This window comes from Rana temporaria, chromosome 12 (assembly GCF_905171775.1).
Source record: "Rana temporaria chromosome 12, aRanTem1.1, whole genome shotgun sequence".
Taxonomy (NCBI): Eukaryota; Metazoa; Chordata; class Amphibia; order Anura; family Ranidae; genus Rana; species Rana temporaria.
Window position 1 is genome coordinate 106,685,286 of NC_053500.1, and position 17,129 is coordinate 106,702,414.

General features: G+C 45.9%; 1 long non-coding RNA gene across 1 annotated transcript in view; it reads right to left on the reverse strand.

Annotated features, from left to right (window-relative positions):
• Positions 1-584: 584 nt before the first annotated feature.
• The window catches only part of LOC120918507, a 32,572-nt gene continuing 16,027 nt past the window's right edge, over positions 585-17,129 (reverse strand). The window contains exons 2-3 of the long non-coding RNA XR_005744409.1: positions 5,648-5,697; positions 585-825 (exon numbers count right to left, since the gene is read on the reverse strand). This is a non-coding gene — a long non-coding RNA (uncharacterized LOC120918507). The remainder of the gene's footprint in view (positions 826-5,647; positions 5,698-17,129) is intronic.

Genomic DNA, 17,129 nt, shown 5'->3' on the forward strand with positions numbered 1-17,129 from the left:
CATTGTAATGATCTGATGAAGATTTTTCTTTTGTTTGTTCAATTTGCCGCATTCGAATTGAAAGAAATATGACATTTTGATTTTGACCGATTCAAAATTTTTCGATTTTTAAAGGATTCGAGTCAAATAAAATTACTAAATTCGAAGAAAAATTATGAATTTGAATTGAACAAATCAACCGAATTTAACAAAACAAAATAACTAGATTAACAAATTAAAGCGAAACTAAACAATTTTCGTCATGCACGTGTCAACTTCACATTAAACTTAAAATTAAATATATACTATATGTAAAAATAAATAAGTACTTTACCACAAAAATAAACATTTTTAGATCTTTTTGATGCACCGCAAGACAAAAAAAGTTTGAGAAACACTGCACTAAATCTAAAGGAAATTGAATAAGAAAATTATATAATGGCCAGCTTAAGTGTTGGATTGGTGTTGTGGTAACGTCATGATAATGTATCTGTTCATTTGTGTATGGACGCTTACTGGTATTGTTTTCCATTTGTTATAATGCTGTGTACAAACCACAGGAGCAGGTCTCCTCACGTGATTAACCAAGAAATCCACACAAGTAGTTCTAATGCATGCAAAATCCTTTAATCTCTCTGCAGACAAAGCCATCTGCTACTTGTCACCTGGGAGAGGGACCTTTGTCCTTGGCGCCTCTTATGTGCCTGTTTGCCACGAGGATTTTGCAGCGTCATGCTAAGATTTGATCGGCGATCCCCTCTGCGCTCCTCCAGCATCAGGATGGGATTCAGGACTGTCAGAAATGAGCCCTCATTGGGTGTATCGGTGACAGTCCAGGTAATTGCACTGTAGAAGGAATGTAAGGTTACACGCTGAACTGTTTATTGCTTCTAGGTCACACTTTTACAAGCCTATACCAAAGTTACTTGTCAATAATTAATGGACTTTAATACTTTCAAAAAGATTAGCTAGAGCCATGCTATCAGTTTTAAAGGCCTGAAATGACACCCTTCCAATCACTTATCCACATTTACAAGTCAGAGCAGGTGTATATTGAAATGTGCCTTCGTATTTATGTAAATATCTGCCCCTTATGAAGTGACAATAGTATTTTTTTTTATAAAAAAGGTAATTCCAGGGAAGATCTGGTGCCTAATGGAGTGACCATTTGCCTTGGCATATAAGGTATTCAAGTGGTTACTGCTGACAATAAAGCTGAAATAGACAAGCTAGAAACTTCTAACCATTTGAATGGTGTCAGTGCGATGTTAAAGCCCCTGATGCTGATTTACTAATTAGTGAGTAATGATGGACTCGGGTGTGTTTGGATCGTACCCGCTAGGAAGCCGTCACTGCACATCAGGTCAGCCATCAGAAATGTTTGGGTCCCTTACACAGCTTTAGGCCTGCCACCCCCCCTGAGCCTGGCCACCAACATTCTCAAGGGCTTGCCCACTGGCCATCCAACCAAATCCACAAACCGGCCACCTCACCTGTACACACTCAGCCCCCTCCTCAATCCTGAATATATGCCACCCCCTCAATCCTGTATATATGTCAGCCCCCCTCACTCCTGTATATATGTCAGCCCCCCACACACCTGTATATATGCCAGCCCTCCCTCACACCTGTATATATGTCAATCCCCCTTATATATATATATACACACATGTCAGCCCCACACATACACAAGTTTGTAAAAACACTAGCCTCTGGCCCCTCCCTGTACACAAACAGCCCCTACTTGTAAAGGAAATATTTCTACCTAGTCCCAGCTCATTTTCACAACCTTGGCATGTTGCTGACACAAAGGAGTGCACTACAGGCAGCTCACTCGAGGGGTGCATATGTACATAGTAGCCAGGTGGCAGTAAAGAGCTCGATGTCTGAGCTCAATGACACAGAGAGAAGCAGAAGCTGCAAAATCGTGCACAACTCGGCTCCCCTTCACCCGCCCTGTCTTCTTCTGGCTTGGGCGGGCCCCAGGGGAAACTAAGGCCGCGTACACACGGTCGTTCCAAACCGATGAGAATGGTCCGACGGGCCATTTCCATCGGTTCACTGCTGAAGTGGCCTGATGGTCTGATGTGCGTACACACCATCGTTCCAAAAACCGATCGGGTCAGAACGTGGTGACGTCAAACACACGACGTGCTGAATAAAACGAAGTTCAATGCTTCCAAGCATGCGTCGACTTGATTCTGCGCATGCGCGGGTTTTGAACCAATGTTTTCTGTACTAACCATCGGTTTGGACCGATCGGGCAGCGGTCCATCGGTTCGATTTTAAAGCATGTTTTAAAATTTTGGACCGAAGGAAAACAGACCGATGGGCTATACACACGGTCGGTTTGGACCGATGAAACTGAACCTCGGTCCATTCTCATCGGTTTTGTCCGACCGTGTGTACGCGGCCTTACAGTTGTATCGGCTGTACCCCTCCTGATGCTGCACATCATCTATCATAGGCAGCGTGTGTATGTGCAGCTGTGGGCCAGGAAATGTTTCACTTCCTTTGATTGGTGGTGTACAGTGACGGCTTCCTGGCAGGTACGATCAGAACACACCCTAGTCCATCTCTATTAGTGAGAAGGCTGCAGGTGGAGAAGTGTCATAGGAAGCTACGTTGCTGAGCCAGCAGTGTCAGCTGCATGGTTGGACGTCATGGAGGCTAAAGTTTGTAAATCATAAGATTGATTTGCAGAATTAAAAGATTCTTTGGCTGACAAAAGAGGGGTAAAGGGGTAGTCCTATCTTGTTTCTGTTATATTGATACAGAAGAGTGAGTGTTATCATCCTAGTACTTGGATTATGTTACGGCAGAATCACCAAGTGAAAATAAAAGAAAGTACGTTTGAAAAAAGAAAACTAGTATAGCCATGACATCTAAAGACTGGTAAGCTACAATGTATTACATTTTTTGTTTTGGGGTTTGGATACATTTTGATTCCTGTAAGTTACTGGACTTAAAGGGATAAGTTCACCTTTAACGTCTTCAACACCACCGCATATATATATATATATATATATATATATATATATATATATATATATGGCCTGGTATTAAAGTGGAATCATGGTTAAGGCTGCAACTATGATCCCGGTATCATTTTTTCAAGCAGGCGCCTCTCTGTGTAGTAAAAGTAATCCAAGAGGCTATGCAGCCTCTGGATTACTTTTACAGGTGGTGGAAAGAGGTTCCACTACCCTACTTCCACTGCCTTTAACAGGCCCTCCCATCCGATCGGCGAGCCCAGTAAGCATATGACCGATGGCATTGTTTCCCCCACAGTGAGAGGAACCAAATAATGCCAGAAACCAGAAGCAACAAAGATTAAGTCACTTCTGGTTTGTTTGATTGTTTAAAAACAGTGACTACCTTGTGAAGCAGCAGATCAAACCGGTCTTAGTTTGATCTGCTGCTTTGAAGGCCATAGGAGAGATCTGGAATCTAACAGACCCCAGACCTCTTCATAAAGAAGAATTTCCTATGCTATTACAAGGGATGTGATTAAATAAAATAAATAACAATATATATATTTTTTTTAATAGCGCCCCGTCCCCCCATGCTCATGCGCAAAGGGGTACGCACACGTCGATCCTGCAGTGATAGCACCACATATCTGAGGTGTCACTGTGAATGTCAGAGTGAAAGCAATAATTCTAGGGCCAGACCTCCTGTATAACTCTAAACTGGTTACCTGTAAAGTCTTTTAAATGTTGCCTATTGATCATTTAAAGTACCATAGTTTGTCTCCATTCCACGGGTGTGTGCAAATATAAAGCATGACATGTTTGGTATCTATTTACTCATAACATCATCTTTTATATTTTACCAAAATATTGGGTATTATATTGTGTTTGTGTTCCCTAAAATTTAATAAAGTGTATTTTTCCCGAAAAATTTGCTTTGAAAAAACTGTTGTGCGACATAAAAAATTGCAACACCCACCATTGTATTCTCTAGGGCGTCTGCTTAAAAAATATATAATTTTTGGGGGTTCTAAATAATTTTCTAACAAAAAAAAAACAGATTTTTACATGTGTGATAGAATTAGTGGTTAAGAAAAAAATAATAAATGCTCATATTTTTTCAGGAAAAAAATGTGCATTATTTTATTTTCATGTGCCTGCAGAGAGTTGCACCCACGAACAGTAGATTGCTAGTGCAAAGTCACTGCCACCAGCTTTCTTGCCCGTACATTTGGGCAGACTGTTACTAAGCTGGAAGAAGTGTCAATGAACTACGAGAGCACTTATCATCGCCCTTGAACTACAAGCTGTCTGCAGCAGTGGACTTGTAGATTATTCATTTACATATTGCTGTAAAAGAATGATGTTGCTGTGTGGGTGAAAAAGTGGCAGCAGGTGTGGAGAGGAGATACCCACCTTCTGTTACGGGGAAAAAGGGGGGGAGGGTGTGCAGAGGGGCAGGCCTAGAGCTTGTTACACATTAGACCCCTTGGGTCTAATGTGTAACATGCTCAAAAAAGTGAACTTATCCTTTAAGGTCCTTTTTAGGATATTAGAGAGGTCACTTGTTTTCTTCAACTAATAGCTGTATCCAAGTGAAGGCTGCTATAACATGTTTTAGGCCGGGTTTACATATGTGCGACCACGGTTCCCAGCATGGGGTCCAGTGCGTCCCTGTTCACCAGTTCAGGTGCTAATCAGGTCTTTTACTTGAAAATGCACCTGAACCGGACCCAAAGACGCAGAGGCAGGGCAACCATCACAAATCGTGGGGGTCCCTTAGACAGCTTAAGGCTTGGACCCCACCAGACCTGACCACCAATATTTCCCAGGGCCCGCCCATTGGCCGTCCCACCGAATCCGCGCACTAGCTATCCCAAGTCCTTCAGTGCACACACTTTTATTTTAACACTCATACAACGTCATATATGAAAATACACAGTGTATTATAAGTCATTAGTGCTTTCAAGGTTTAACAGTAGGAAATTATATTTTGCCCAAAAGAGACATCCCAATCCAGCAGCTGCATGCTCTCAGCCCCCTCACACCTGTACTTTTGCAGCCCCCCTTACACTTGTACGCTCTCAGCCCCCTTACACCTGTACTCTCTCAGCCCCCCGACCTGTACGCTCTCAGCCCCTCCTCACACCTGTACGCTCGCAGCCCCCTTACACTTATACGCTCTCAGGCCCCCCTCACACCTGCACACTCTCAGCCCCCCTTACACCTGGATGCTCTCAGCCCCCTCTCACACCTGCAGACTCTCAGCCCCCCCTCACACCTGTATGCTTTCAGCCCCCCTCACACCTGCACACTCTCAGCCCCCCTCACACCTGTATGCTCTAAGCCCCCCTCGCACCTGTACGTTCTCAGCCCCCCACACCTGTACGCTCGCAGCTCCCCCTTACACTTGTACACACTCAGACCCTTTTCACACCTGTATGCTAGCAGTCCCCCTCACACCTGTATGCTCTCAGTCCCCTCTCACACCTGTATGCTCTCAGCCCCCCTTACACCTGCACACTCTCAGCCCCCCTCACACGTGCACGCTCTCAGCCCCGCCTCACACATGTACGCTCTCAGTCCCCTCATACCTGTACGCTCTCAGCCCCCTCACATCTGTACGCTCTCAGCCCGGCCTTAACAAAATATGATCTCCAAGCAACCCTCAGTTATTAGGCATATTCCACACTTACCACTTCACTACTCATACTGAACATGGGGTGCAAACAGCTAATGACAAGACCTGCAGAAACACAAAGGAACACAATTTTTTTTTTTTTTTTATAACCAAGTACATTCTTATAAAAATCACTAAGTAATATCTGAGTTTTCACTACGCAAGACAGTGAGGTATATTACATTTTCAGTAAACACATATTACCAAGCTGTTACTGCAGTATTTAGCTTAATGAGACCCGGTTAGGCTAGCCATACATATATCGAAATTAGATCCATCTATGGGCAGCCTGATTGTACCCAAGTTGACTCATCAATGGACTTGGGTATAATCAGTTTGTTGGATTGTTTTACATGCGATTTACTGCTTTTGGATATAGCCTCTAGCAATAATCAATATGTTCTACTGGCCGGCAAGGCTCCTTGCGACCCCCCTTCCCCCACCGGCAGGACCCTATAGTGCTGCACAAGGCATTCCCCCATTACCACAACTTTGTTGATGGGGTAATCAAGCGATTTTCTTTCTTTTCCCCATGGTGGAAGGTCAGAAAACCAAATCAACTATAGGCTGCTTTAGGTTCCTAAACTCCTCTCCCAGGGGTCTGTGCGGTTCCTACCTCCCTTCCATCCCAGTCTTCTCATCGATTGACACTCACAGAAGTGAATAATGCCTTTATTCTACCTATGATCCCTAATATAAAGCTACAATTTTGGTATAATTTTTATACCATAGTAGTATTATTCCAGCTTGGAGCAATGTACGTAATTATATCCCATACCCTTAGCTCCTAACTGTCCCTGATTTCGAGGAACGGTCCCTAATTTGGAACAATGTCCCTTTGTCCCTCTTTCCCCCTCATGTGTCCCTCATTTTGGTCTGATCTATATAGTTGTATACAGGGCTTTTTTTCTTAAACAAAAGGTGCTGGAACTCAACCATGGCCCCCCCAAAACCCATCCACCTACACACACCCTCCAAATCACATCAAATAGTGGGTGTGGTCAGTCAAATTTCACAAAAAGTAGGAGAGTCTTAAAGGGGCATTAAATACCAGGATTGCCTTACATACAGAGTGCAGAGTTCAGAGGGGTTACACAAAGATTGCAGAGCTGTCACTTGTAAACACAGAAATCAGACGTCTGTGTTTACATGTGATTGTGGTGAGCAAGCCCCCCCCCCCCAAGGGTCTGAGCCAGAGGTGGTGGAACTGATTCCACCAAGTTCCCCCTGAAAAAAAGCCCTGGTTGTATATAAAATGCACTTTTTATCTTTCAAAAAGTGTTTCCCAGTGCTAAATTTTAAAAGCCAGTATACAGGAATAGCAGTAGTAAAAAGAAAGCCCTTGTGGATACATTTTTGGTTAATTCACCTTTAAGGAGGTGTGGCATGAGGCGTGTCCTATGCCTACATACGTTTGCTAGTAGGTGTCCCTCATTCCCATCTTAAAATGTTGGGAGGTATGCATGCCTGACCAATGCCTGTGGAAGCTGCAAATCACTGTAGTATTCAGGGCTAATAAAGTGATAGCGGGAGTCTACTGGATCCAGAAGATCAACTGCCCTTCTGTATAGTAACCAGGTCGTTGCTTGGCTGCCTTTAACCACTTCCGGACCGCCTCCTGCACATATACGTCGGCAGAATGGCACGGCTGGGCACAAGCACGTATATATACGTTCTGTACTTGTACCCAGCCGTGGGTCGCGGGCGCGCGCCCGCGGCGCGCTCCCGCGACCCGGTCCGAAGCTCCGGGACCGCGGGTCCCGCGGACCGATCGCCGCTCGAGTGCTTCCCCGTGCTTCACTGTGGCGGCGCATCGATCGCGTCATCCCCTTTATAGGGGAGACACGATCGATGACGTCACACCTACAGCCACACCCCCTTACAGTTGTAAACACTCACAAAGTGAACCCTAACTCCTACAGCGCCCCTGTGGTTAACTCCCAAACTGCAACTGTCATTTTCACAATAAAGAATGCAATTTAAATGCATTTTTTGCTGTGAAAATGACAATGGTCCCAAAAATGTGTCAAAATTGTCCGAAGTGTCCGCCATAATGTCGCAGTCACGAAAAAAATCGCTGATCGCCGCCATTAGTAGTAAAAAAATTAAAAAAAATAAAAATGCAATAAAACTATCCCCTATTTTGTAAACGCTATAAATTTTGCGCAAACCAACCGATAAACGATTATTGCGATTTTTTTTACCAAAAATAGGTAGAAGAATGCGTATCGGCCTAAACTGAGGAAAAAAAAATTATATATGTTTTTGGGGGATATTTATTACAGCAAATAGTAAAAAATATTGAATTTTTTTCAAAATTGTCGCTCTATTTTTGTTTATAGCGCAAAAACGAAAAACCGCAGATGTGATCAAATACCACCAAAAGAAAGCTCTATTTGTGGGGAAAAAAGGACGCCAATTTTGTTTGGGAGCCACGTCGCACGACCGCACAATTGTCTGTTAAAGCGACGCAGTCCCGAACTGTAAAAACACCTTGGGTCTTTAGCCAGCATATTGGTCCGGGGCTTAAGTGGTTAAAAAAAGCCTTGTATTTTTTTCCAATGAATACAAAGCATTACCTGATTTGATTAGATGGGGATCGTGACTTCATCGTCATGCTGTGTGTCTTCTGCAATAACACATGTACCCGCCGGCTGATTGTAGAGTATAACCCTGCTGACTTTGCACTGGGCATGTCAGACCTCTGAAGATAGATCACTGCTTACATACAGAGAGCAAGGGTCCTTCTCTACAGTATACTGGCAGGAAGCAGTTTTTTCTACACAGACATGGGCCCGGATTCACAAAGCACTTACGCCGACGTATCTCAAGATACGCCGACGTAAGTACAAATGTGCGCTGTTGTATCTATGCACTGACCCACATACTAAGATACGCCTAAAATTAGGCTTCCTACGACCGACGTAACTTGCCTACGCCGTCGTATCGTGGGCGCATATTTACGCTGGGTGCATTTGCCTGCTCTCATTGATTTTCTATGCACATATGCAAATGAGGGAGATACGCTGATTCACGAACGTACTTGCGCCCGGCGCATAATATACGCGGTTTGCGTAAGTCGTACGTCCGGCGTAAAGTTATTCCCCATATATGAGGCGCAACTCACGCTAAGGTATGGACCAGGGAACACAGCCGTCGTATTTCACGTCATTTACGTAGTACGTGAATAGGGCTGGGCGTAGGTTACGTTCACGTCGTAGGCAGTGATCCGTCGTATCTTAGGGAGTAGTTCCGACGTGATTTTGAGCATGCGCACTGGGATACGTCCACGGGACGGCACATGCGCCGTTCGTTTTAAGTACTTGTATGGCACTCGGCCCATCATTTGCATGGGGTCACGCCTCATTAGCATGGCTCACGCCCACTTCCACCTACGACGGCTTACGCCGAGGGAAACCAGCGCAGTTTGGGAGGCAAGTGCTTTGTGAATTCGGTGCTTGCCTCTCTACTCTACGTTGGCGTAGCGTATATTAGATACGCTACGCGTGCATAAATATGCGCCAATGTATGTGAATCCGGGCCTTTGGCTTTTTTTCCAAAGTAAATGAACTGGAGCACTTTACTCACCAGTTGTTTTGAGGCACCTAGAATCTATTTCATTTTTTTTAAACAAAATATTCAGTTGGGGTTTAACCACTAGCTGACGGCCGTACGACTTTGTACGGTCGCAGCACGGCTCTCAATCCCTAACAGGCCGTCTTTTTACGGCTGCCCCTTTGCTCGTTCCCCGCGCACGCTCCCGAGCGCGCAGCGGGGAACTGCTGTGCTGGCCGTGTCCCTTGGACACAGCCAAACACAGATCGCGGTAAATAGCCAATCGCAGCGGCTATTTACAGCGCGATCTGTAAACATATGAGATCATCTCTCATTGCCGGCTCTCCCCTCCTCACACAGACACCGCGTGTGAGGAGGGGAGAGGAATCAAAGTAACCAGCGCTAAAAAAAAAAAAAATGACTAACCAGTGCCACCACCTGTGCCCCCTACAGTACTACAGTGCCCCACAAAGTGCCCCCTACAGTGCCCCACACAGTACCCCCCAGTACTACAGTGCCCCCACAGTGCCCACCACAGTGCCTGCCACAGTGCCCCCCAGTACCACTGTGTGCTCCCCAATACCACCGTGTGCCCCCCAGTACCACCGTGTGCCCACCAGTACCACCGTGTGCTCACCAGTACCACCGTGCCCACCTGTGCCTACCAGTACCACCGTGCCCACCAGTGCCACCGTGCCCACCAGTGCCACCGTGCCCACCTGTGCCACCGTGCCCACCTGTGCCACCAGTACCACCTGTGCCCAGTGCCCATCTGCCACCTCAGTGCACATCTGCAATCAGTGCCCACCTGTGCCACCTCATCATTGCCCACCTGTGCCACCTCATCAGTGCCCACCTGTGCCACAGTCAATCAGTGCACATCAGTACCCATCTCATCAGTACCCATCTCAGTGCCATCTGTGCCACCTCATTAATGCCATCTGTGCCGCCTCATTAGTGCCATCTGTGCCGCCTCATTAGTGCCATCTGTGCCGCCTCATCAGTGCCCACCTGTGTCCACCAGTACACAGGCCTCATCGGTGCACATCAGTACCCATCTCATCAGTACCCATCTCAGTGCCACCTCATCAGTGCCATCTGCCACCTCATCAGTGCCATCTGTGGGCATTCCTGGCTTGTTAGGGTCTCAAGAAATGAGATAGGCCTTTAGTACATCAGGTGTGATCAGATGTGATAATTTTTTATGATTTGCACTATAGATTGTAGACTAAAACTTTCACACAGACCAAATAATTTCCCAAAACTTTGGGTTATTTTTATCAAAGACGTGTAGCAGTATAAATTGTGGCCAAAATTTATGAAGAAAAATTAATAATTTGCAAAATTTTATCACAGAAACTAAGAAAAAAACATTTTTTTTCCAAATTTTCGGTCTTTTTTCATTAATAGCGCAAAAAATAAAAAACGCAGAGGTGATCAAATACCAAAAGAAAGCTCTATTTGTGGGAAAAAAAGGACAAAAAAATTATTTGGGTACAATGTTGCATGACTGAGTAATTGTCATTCAAAGTGTAAGAGCACCGAAAGCTGAACATTGGTCTGGTCAGGAGGGTGTTTAAGTGCCCAGTATGGAAGTGGTTAAAGTTGAACTCTGGGTAAAACATTTTTTTTAACATTACATTCAGACTAGTTCTGAGGGCCTGTGGGGGGGGCAAAGGATTCCCTTAATTTGCATAATTTCCTCTCACTTCCTGTTTGGCTATGGGGCAGGCAGTGAAGGGAAATCTCTGCAATGTCACAGAGGGGGGGTAAAAAATAAACTGATCGGGGCTATAACCCTCCCTTACTCTATCCAAAAAAAAAGTGTTGATTTTAGTTCTACTTCAAGCACAAATTTCTGGAAGTTTTATGGAGAGGACTAAGAAGATATAACTATGCCAATGGTGCAGCAGAAAACATATAGCACAGTGAGGAAGGTTTGTGGTCCAGGATTATAGGACAGTCAAAATTAGAAGCAGTGCCCCTAGTTGCGGAATGTCGGCCGCACGCATACCGGAAGCAGTGCGGCAGCTTTATGGGGGCGCTAGACTAATTTGCCTATCGGCCCAGTCTGCCCCATAAGACTGGCGCTACACTAATAGTGTAGCTGGCGTGGACTCTTTCCGTGCTGCCCCCCTGCAAAGTGCTGCCCTAGGCCTGGGCCTTGTTGGCCTAGGCCAGGATACAGCGCTGTATATAAATATATATATAGTCTCCTACATATTTATCCATTGCATTCTTTTTTTCTTTTTTTTTTTTTTTTCTAAAGTGTATTTTGTGCGTGTGCTCGAGAGAGGAGCCGGACTGCAGGAGTTGGGAGTAGGCAGGCCTCCCCCAGGGGCAATCTGCCACCTTTCTCCATGCCCCAGGTGGCAATGGCGGGTGTGTGAGGGGGTCCTCCCACACAGCCCGCCCTACCTGCTCCACTTTGAAGCCCAACGGGGCAGAGGGACTCCCTATAAGGGAGTGAGAGGATCTAGCCCACTCAACCAGCCCCGTTAGTCCTTCGCCTCTCTTTTTTAGAGACCGCGTGGTCAAAGTGCATGTGTGTTAACCCAATTTCGAGTGCGTGTGTAGGTGTGGTGGTTTTTTGTGGGAGGGGGGTGGGCGTACTAAGCGTAGGCTTACCTCGCATAGCACACCCACCGGGAGCCGGGCTGAGACCACCAAACTCAATTCACATGTAGCCGAGACCGGGAACCGAACCCCTGGCTGCAGAGGTGAATGGCTTGTCAGCGCAGTGCCAATCACGTTGAGCCACCTCAGCTCCCTTATCCATTGCATTCTAGTCTAGCCAAGCCTATACCTGACTGTAGGCCATTCCTAGTGTACGTGTTCAAAGACACTTTGAGGCAGGCAGGCGACTCAATGATCTGCAGCCCATAAATATATATATACAGTCCACATACTGCTGTTAAAATACCTGTGTGGTAATAAATGCAGGTATAATCCATTAAGTGGCCACCGCTGTATGTGCCTTTTAAAATATATGCAACTCCATACCTCATTTCTCAGTGTGTATATAACTGTATATGCCGCTCATGTGACTGCCTAGTCCGGCCCACCTCTCTCCTCTCAAGTCTCATGTCACTCGTCTCTCGCTCTTCTGACGTCAGTGGGAGTTCTCAGACCCGCCCACCGACTGTAGGTATCAGATCAGAAGAGAGGAGGGTGGGGCTGAGAACTCCTACTGACATCAGCAGAGCGAGAGACGAGAGACATGAGACTTGAGAAGAGAGAGGTGGGCCGGACCAGGCAGTCACATGAGCGGCATATACAGCTATATACACACTGAGAAATTAGGTATGGAGTTGCATACATTTGAAAAAGCACATACAGCGGTGGCCAGTTAATGGATTATAACACGGCATTTATTACAAAAAAGTTCTTTTGACAGACACGCTCAGAGCACTCTCCCAGTAGGGGCGGGGATGTCGGATGACGTTACGGACATCGATTTTTCGGGTCGCATGCATCGATGCCGCATTGGGGACACCCGAATCGCGATGCATCGATGCAGCAAGTTAAATTCAGCACCCCTAGTTGAGGGGACGCCAGCTTCAGCCAGGGATGGTTGTTTGCGACAATGGCACCAACCTCCTATCAGCCCTCCGACAGGGACACTTGACCCATGTGCCATGTTTGGCTCACATCCTTAATTTGGTGATGCAGCGGTTCTTGTGCAGGTATCCGGGCTTACAGGATCTCCTGAGGCAGGCCAGGAAAGTCTGTGGGCATTTCTGCCGGTCATATAATGCCAGTGCTCAGCTGGCTGACCTCCAAAAGGAATGCAACCTGCCCAAGAACCGCCTCATCTGTGACATGCCCACTAGGTGGAACTCAACGTTGGCAATGCTGCGGCGGCTGTACTTGCAGCAGAGGGCCATCAATGAGTACCTGTGCGAGTATGGCTTTAGGACAGGGTCAGGGGAGCTTGGCTTTTTTTTGCCACGCCAGTGGCTCATGATCAAGGATGCATGCGCTATCCTGTCACCATCTGAGGAGGCCATGAGGTGGAGCCTAGCACTCAGCATCAGAAGCAGTCTTCAAGAGATAGTTTTTAGTCCTCAGAAACCCATGGACTTGTAAGTGGCTGGGAGGGGGTGGCTGCGGATCATGTCATCCTTAGTGACCCAGAGGACTCTGGACCGAATGCCTCAGCAAACTTACGCTGCATGGCCTCCCTGATCCTGCAAAGCCTTCGAAAGGACCCTCGGATTCGTGGTATCAAGGAGAAGGATCATTACTGGCTGGCAACCCTTCTTGATCCATTATAAGGGTAAGGTTATGGAACTTATCCAGCCTTCACAGAGAGAGGAGAGAATGAAACATCTTCGGGAGGCTTTGCAGAAAGGTATGTGCAATGCGTTTCGAGAGCCTAGGAGGTTACAATTTCCTGGTCCTCCTAGACAACATGTTGCTGAGGCTTCGGTCAGTCACAGAAGGAGCGGTGGAGAAGGTGGTTGTCTGACCGATGCGTTCAGACAATTTTTTAGTCCGCAGCCCCAAGGTCTGATCGATTCCAGCAACCATCGCCAGCATCTGATTTACATGGTGCAGGAATACCTAGGGGCAAGATCAGACTTGGAGACCTTTCCAACTGAAATCAAGTTAATAGGGTAAAGGGGTGGTGGCGCTGCCTATGGGGTGAGCACTTAAATTCCAGTGATTGGATAATTTATTCCCTATGGCAAGTGAGTGGTAAGTAACGTGCTTTGTGTGCAATATCAAATGTTAAATGCCTCTGGTGGGTAGGCTCATATGCAAAAAGAGCCCCCTTAGTATTCTCAGGAGGTAATCCTAGTTAATGAACCTCAGAATCCTGGTATGTGGATTCTAAAACTGTTCCACCCAGAAGTGTACTGTTGGTGGTAATGTGATACCTCGTGAGTGTTTACCTGTATGTTGGTATTAACCCTGTGATGTCCTATAAGGCCCAATGCCTACTGTGGTGCTCAAATTGATCTATTCCAGTGATAATTAAGCATATGTGGGACTTTATATAGAACTATCTAGACTGGTTGTCTATTTTATTAATTCCTACCAGGTCATAGCGGTTTGAACTCACCATCAATTACCAACAGTTATTTTGTTTATATATTTTGATTGTTTGTGATGCCCACTTGAATTAATTTGCACTTTGTAATACTTTTTCTTTCATTTATGCTTAATTATCACTGGAATATATCAATTTGAGCACCACAGTAGGCATTGGGCCTTATAGGACATCACAGGGTTAATACCAACATACAGGTATACACTCACGAGGTATCACATTACCACCAACAGTACACTTCCGGGTGGAACAGTTTTAGAATCCACATACCAGGATTCTGAGGTTCATTAACTAGGATTACTTCCTGAGAATACTAAGGGGGCTCTTTTTGCATATGAGCCTACCCACCAGAGGTATCCAACATTTGATATTACACACAAAGCACGTTACTTACCACTCACTTGCCATAGGGAATTAATTATCCAATCACTAAAATTTAAGTGCTCCCCCCCATAGGCAGCGCCACCACCCCTTTACCCTATTAACTTGATTTCTACACTCCTCCTTAGGCAGGTTTGCCAGGGGGGCAGCAGCCCACTTACCTTACCATAGTGCAGAATTTACTTTAATTGCTTTCCAACCAAAAATCCACTGGGTTACTGGGTCTTAAGGATGGATCACTGGGCAGAGCTTGCACAGTATGCAATTGAGCTACTGGCCTGTCCTGCATCCAGCGTTCTTTCAGAACGCACATTTAAGTGCTGCTGGAGGATTTGTAACCGATCACAGAGTGCGCCTGTCCACAGACTCGGATGATCGGCTCACCTTCATAAAAATGGATCAGTCTTGGATCACCAGATACCAAGCACCTGATGCTGATGTAACCGATAATTTTTTTAACAAGATCCCTTGAAGAAAGTCTATGCTGAGGCTGAGTGACTATCCTGCTATGCTGAGTGACTATCCTATTCCTCCTCAATGTTCATGTTGATAGCTTCTAAGAACATTTTTGGTTCTGGGCACCACCACCAGTGGCTAAGACCCAATTTTTCTGCCCCTGTTTAACAGGGGCATGTAATTACAATTTTTGCTGTAATATTTCGCAGCAGGGCTCGTTCCTGCGCTCAACTAGAGTATCTGTGAGGGGTTTCAGTGTTGTGGCACCAGCACCAGTGCCTAAAGCCAACTTTTTCTGCCCCTGTTTAAACAGGGGTGTATAATTAAAAAAAATTCTGTAAGATTTTGCAGCAGGGCTCAGTTTTGTGCTCAACTAGAGTATCTGTGAGGGGTTTCAGTGTTGTGGCACCAGCACCAGTGCCTAAAGCCTAATTTTTCTGCCCCTGTTTAACAGGGAGTGTAATTACATTTTTTGCTGTAGACCTGGTATCGATATTACAAACTAATTGAACGGGAGGGGCTACTCAAAAAGGATTCTTATTGTCACTGGACCTGCAGAGGGCCTTTGACTCTGTTTATTGGCCCTACATCTTTTCTATACTGGAGCGTTGGGGCTTTGGGACCCGTTTCTTAGGACTTATGCGGCCCTTTACTCAAACCCTAGAGTACTCGTTAAGATCAGAGGACATTACTCCAAACCTATTGAAATTAAACGGGGCACTAGACAGGGGTGCCCATTATCGCCTCTTATCTTCGCCATAGCAATTGAGACCCTGGCGATTGCTATACGCCAGAACCCTGATATATTGGGAGTCAAGTGTAGGGAACAGACCCACAAATGTGCCCTCTTCGCGGACGACATACTATTGTTCCTATGGGTACAGTATGCATGACCGCACAATTGTCATTCAAAGTGCGACAGCACTGAAAGCTGAAAATTGGCCTGGGGTGACAGGTTATTTACATATCTAGCTTGGACATGTTTATCATATGTTATGTTTATCATAATATGAGGTGATCCACAGGTCATTGTATATTACCAGGATGTGTTATGTGGGAGAGGGGTGGATTTCTCACTTTTTATACTGTGGATCACCTCATATTATGATAAACATAACATATGATAAACATGTCCAAGCTAGATATGTAAATAACCTGTCACTCAAAGCAAGGAGAGAGGAATGGACTTTGTATTTAGACAGGGTTTTATCTGGAAGTCTGTAAATTTAACTGAACAATACAAGAGGATTGCTCAGAGCTGGATTTACTCTGTGTGGCAAGATGATAGGAAATCTTATACTCTACATTGTGACCTAAAAAAAAAATTTAGGGTTTACATCCACATCCACTTTAATCTAACATTGGAAACATACAGCTATGGAACTGTATGCACAGGAGTGCCGTTGCCAACCGTCAGTATTTTTACTGACAGTCAGTAAAAAATTAGCACTTTTCTCCTGCCAGTAAATACCAGTAATGCCTCATACACACGACCGGTTTTCACTACGGACCGTTTTCATCGGACATGTACGCTCGGAGATTTCGGTCTGATGGCTGTACACACCATCAAACCGAAATCCCCGCGGACAGAGAACGCGGTGATGTAGACGACACCGACGTTCTCTCTCGCGCGAGTTCTATGCTTCCACGCATGCGTCGAATCAATTCAACGCATGCGCAGGATTTCGGTCCGCTGGTTAGACGTACTAACCAGCGGACATGTCCGCTGGACAGCTTTCCAGCGGACATGTTTCTTAGCATGCTAAGAAACATTTGTCCGCTGGAAATCTGTCCGCTAGCCTGTACACACGATCGGATCTGTCCCCTGAAACTGGTCCGCGGACCAGTTTCAGCGGACATGTCCGGTCGTGTGTACGAGGCCTGAGAGTTTCGTGTGATGCCATATTGCAAGGGAGCCAAGTGAAGCGACCGGAGCCTCGCATGCGGGTCTGAGGGATGGGAACAAGGCAAGCCAGGACTGTCAATGCTGTTTGGAGTGAAGGGACCACCTGGTTTGGAGAGAGACTGTCACTGTGACTCAGGAGGGGAC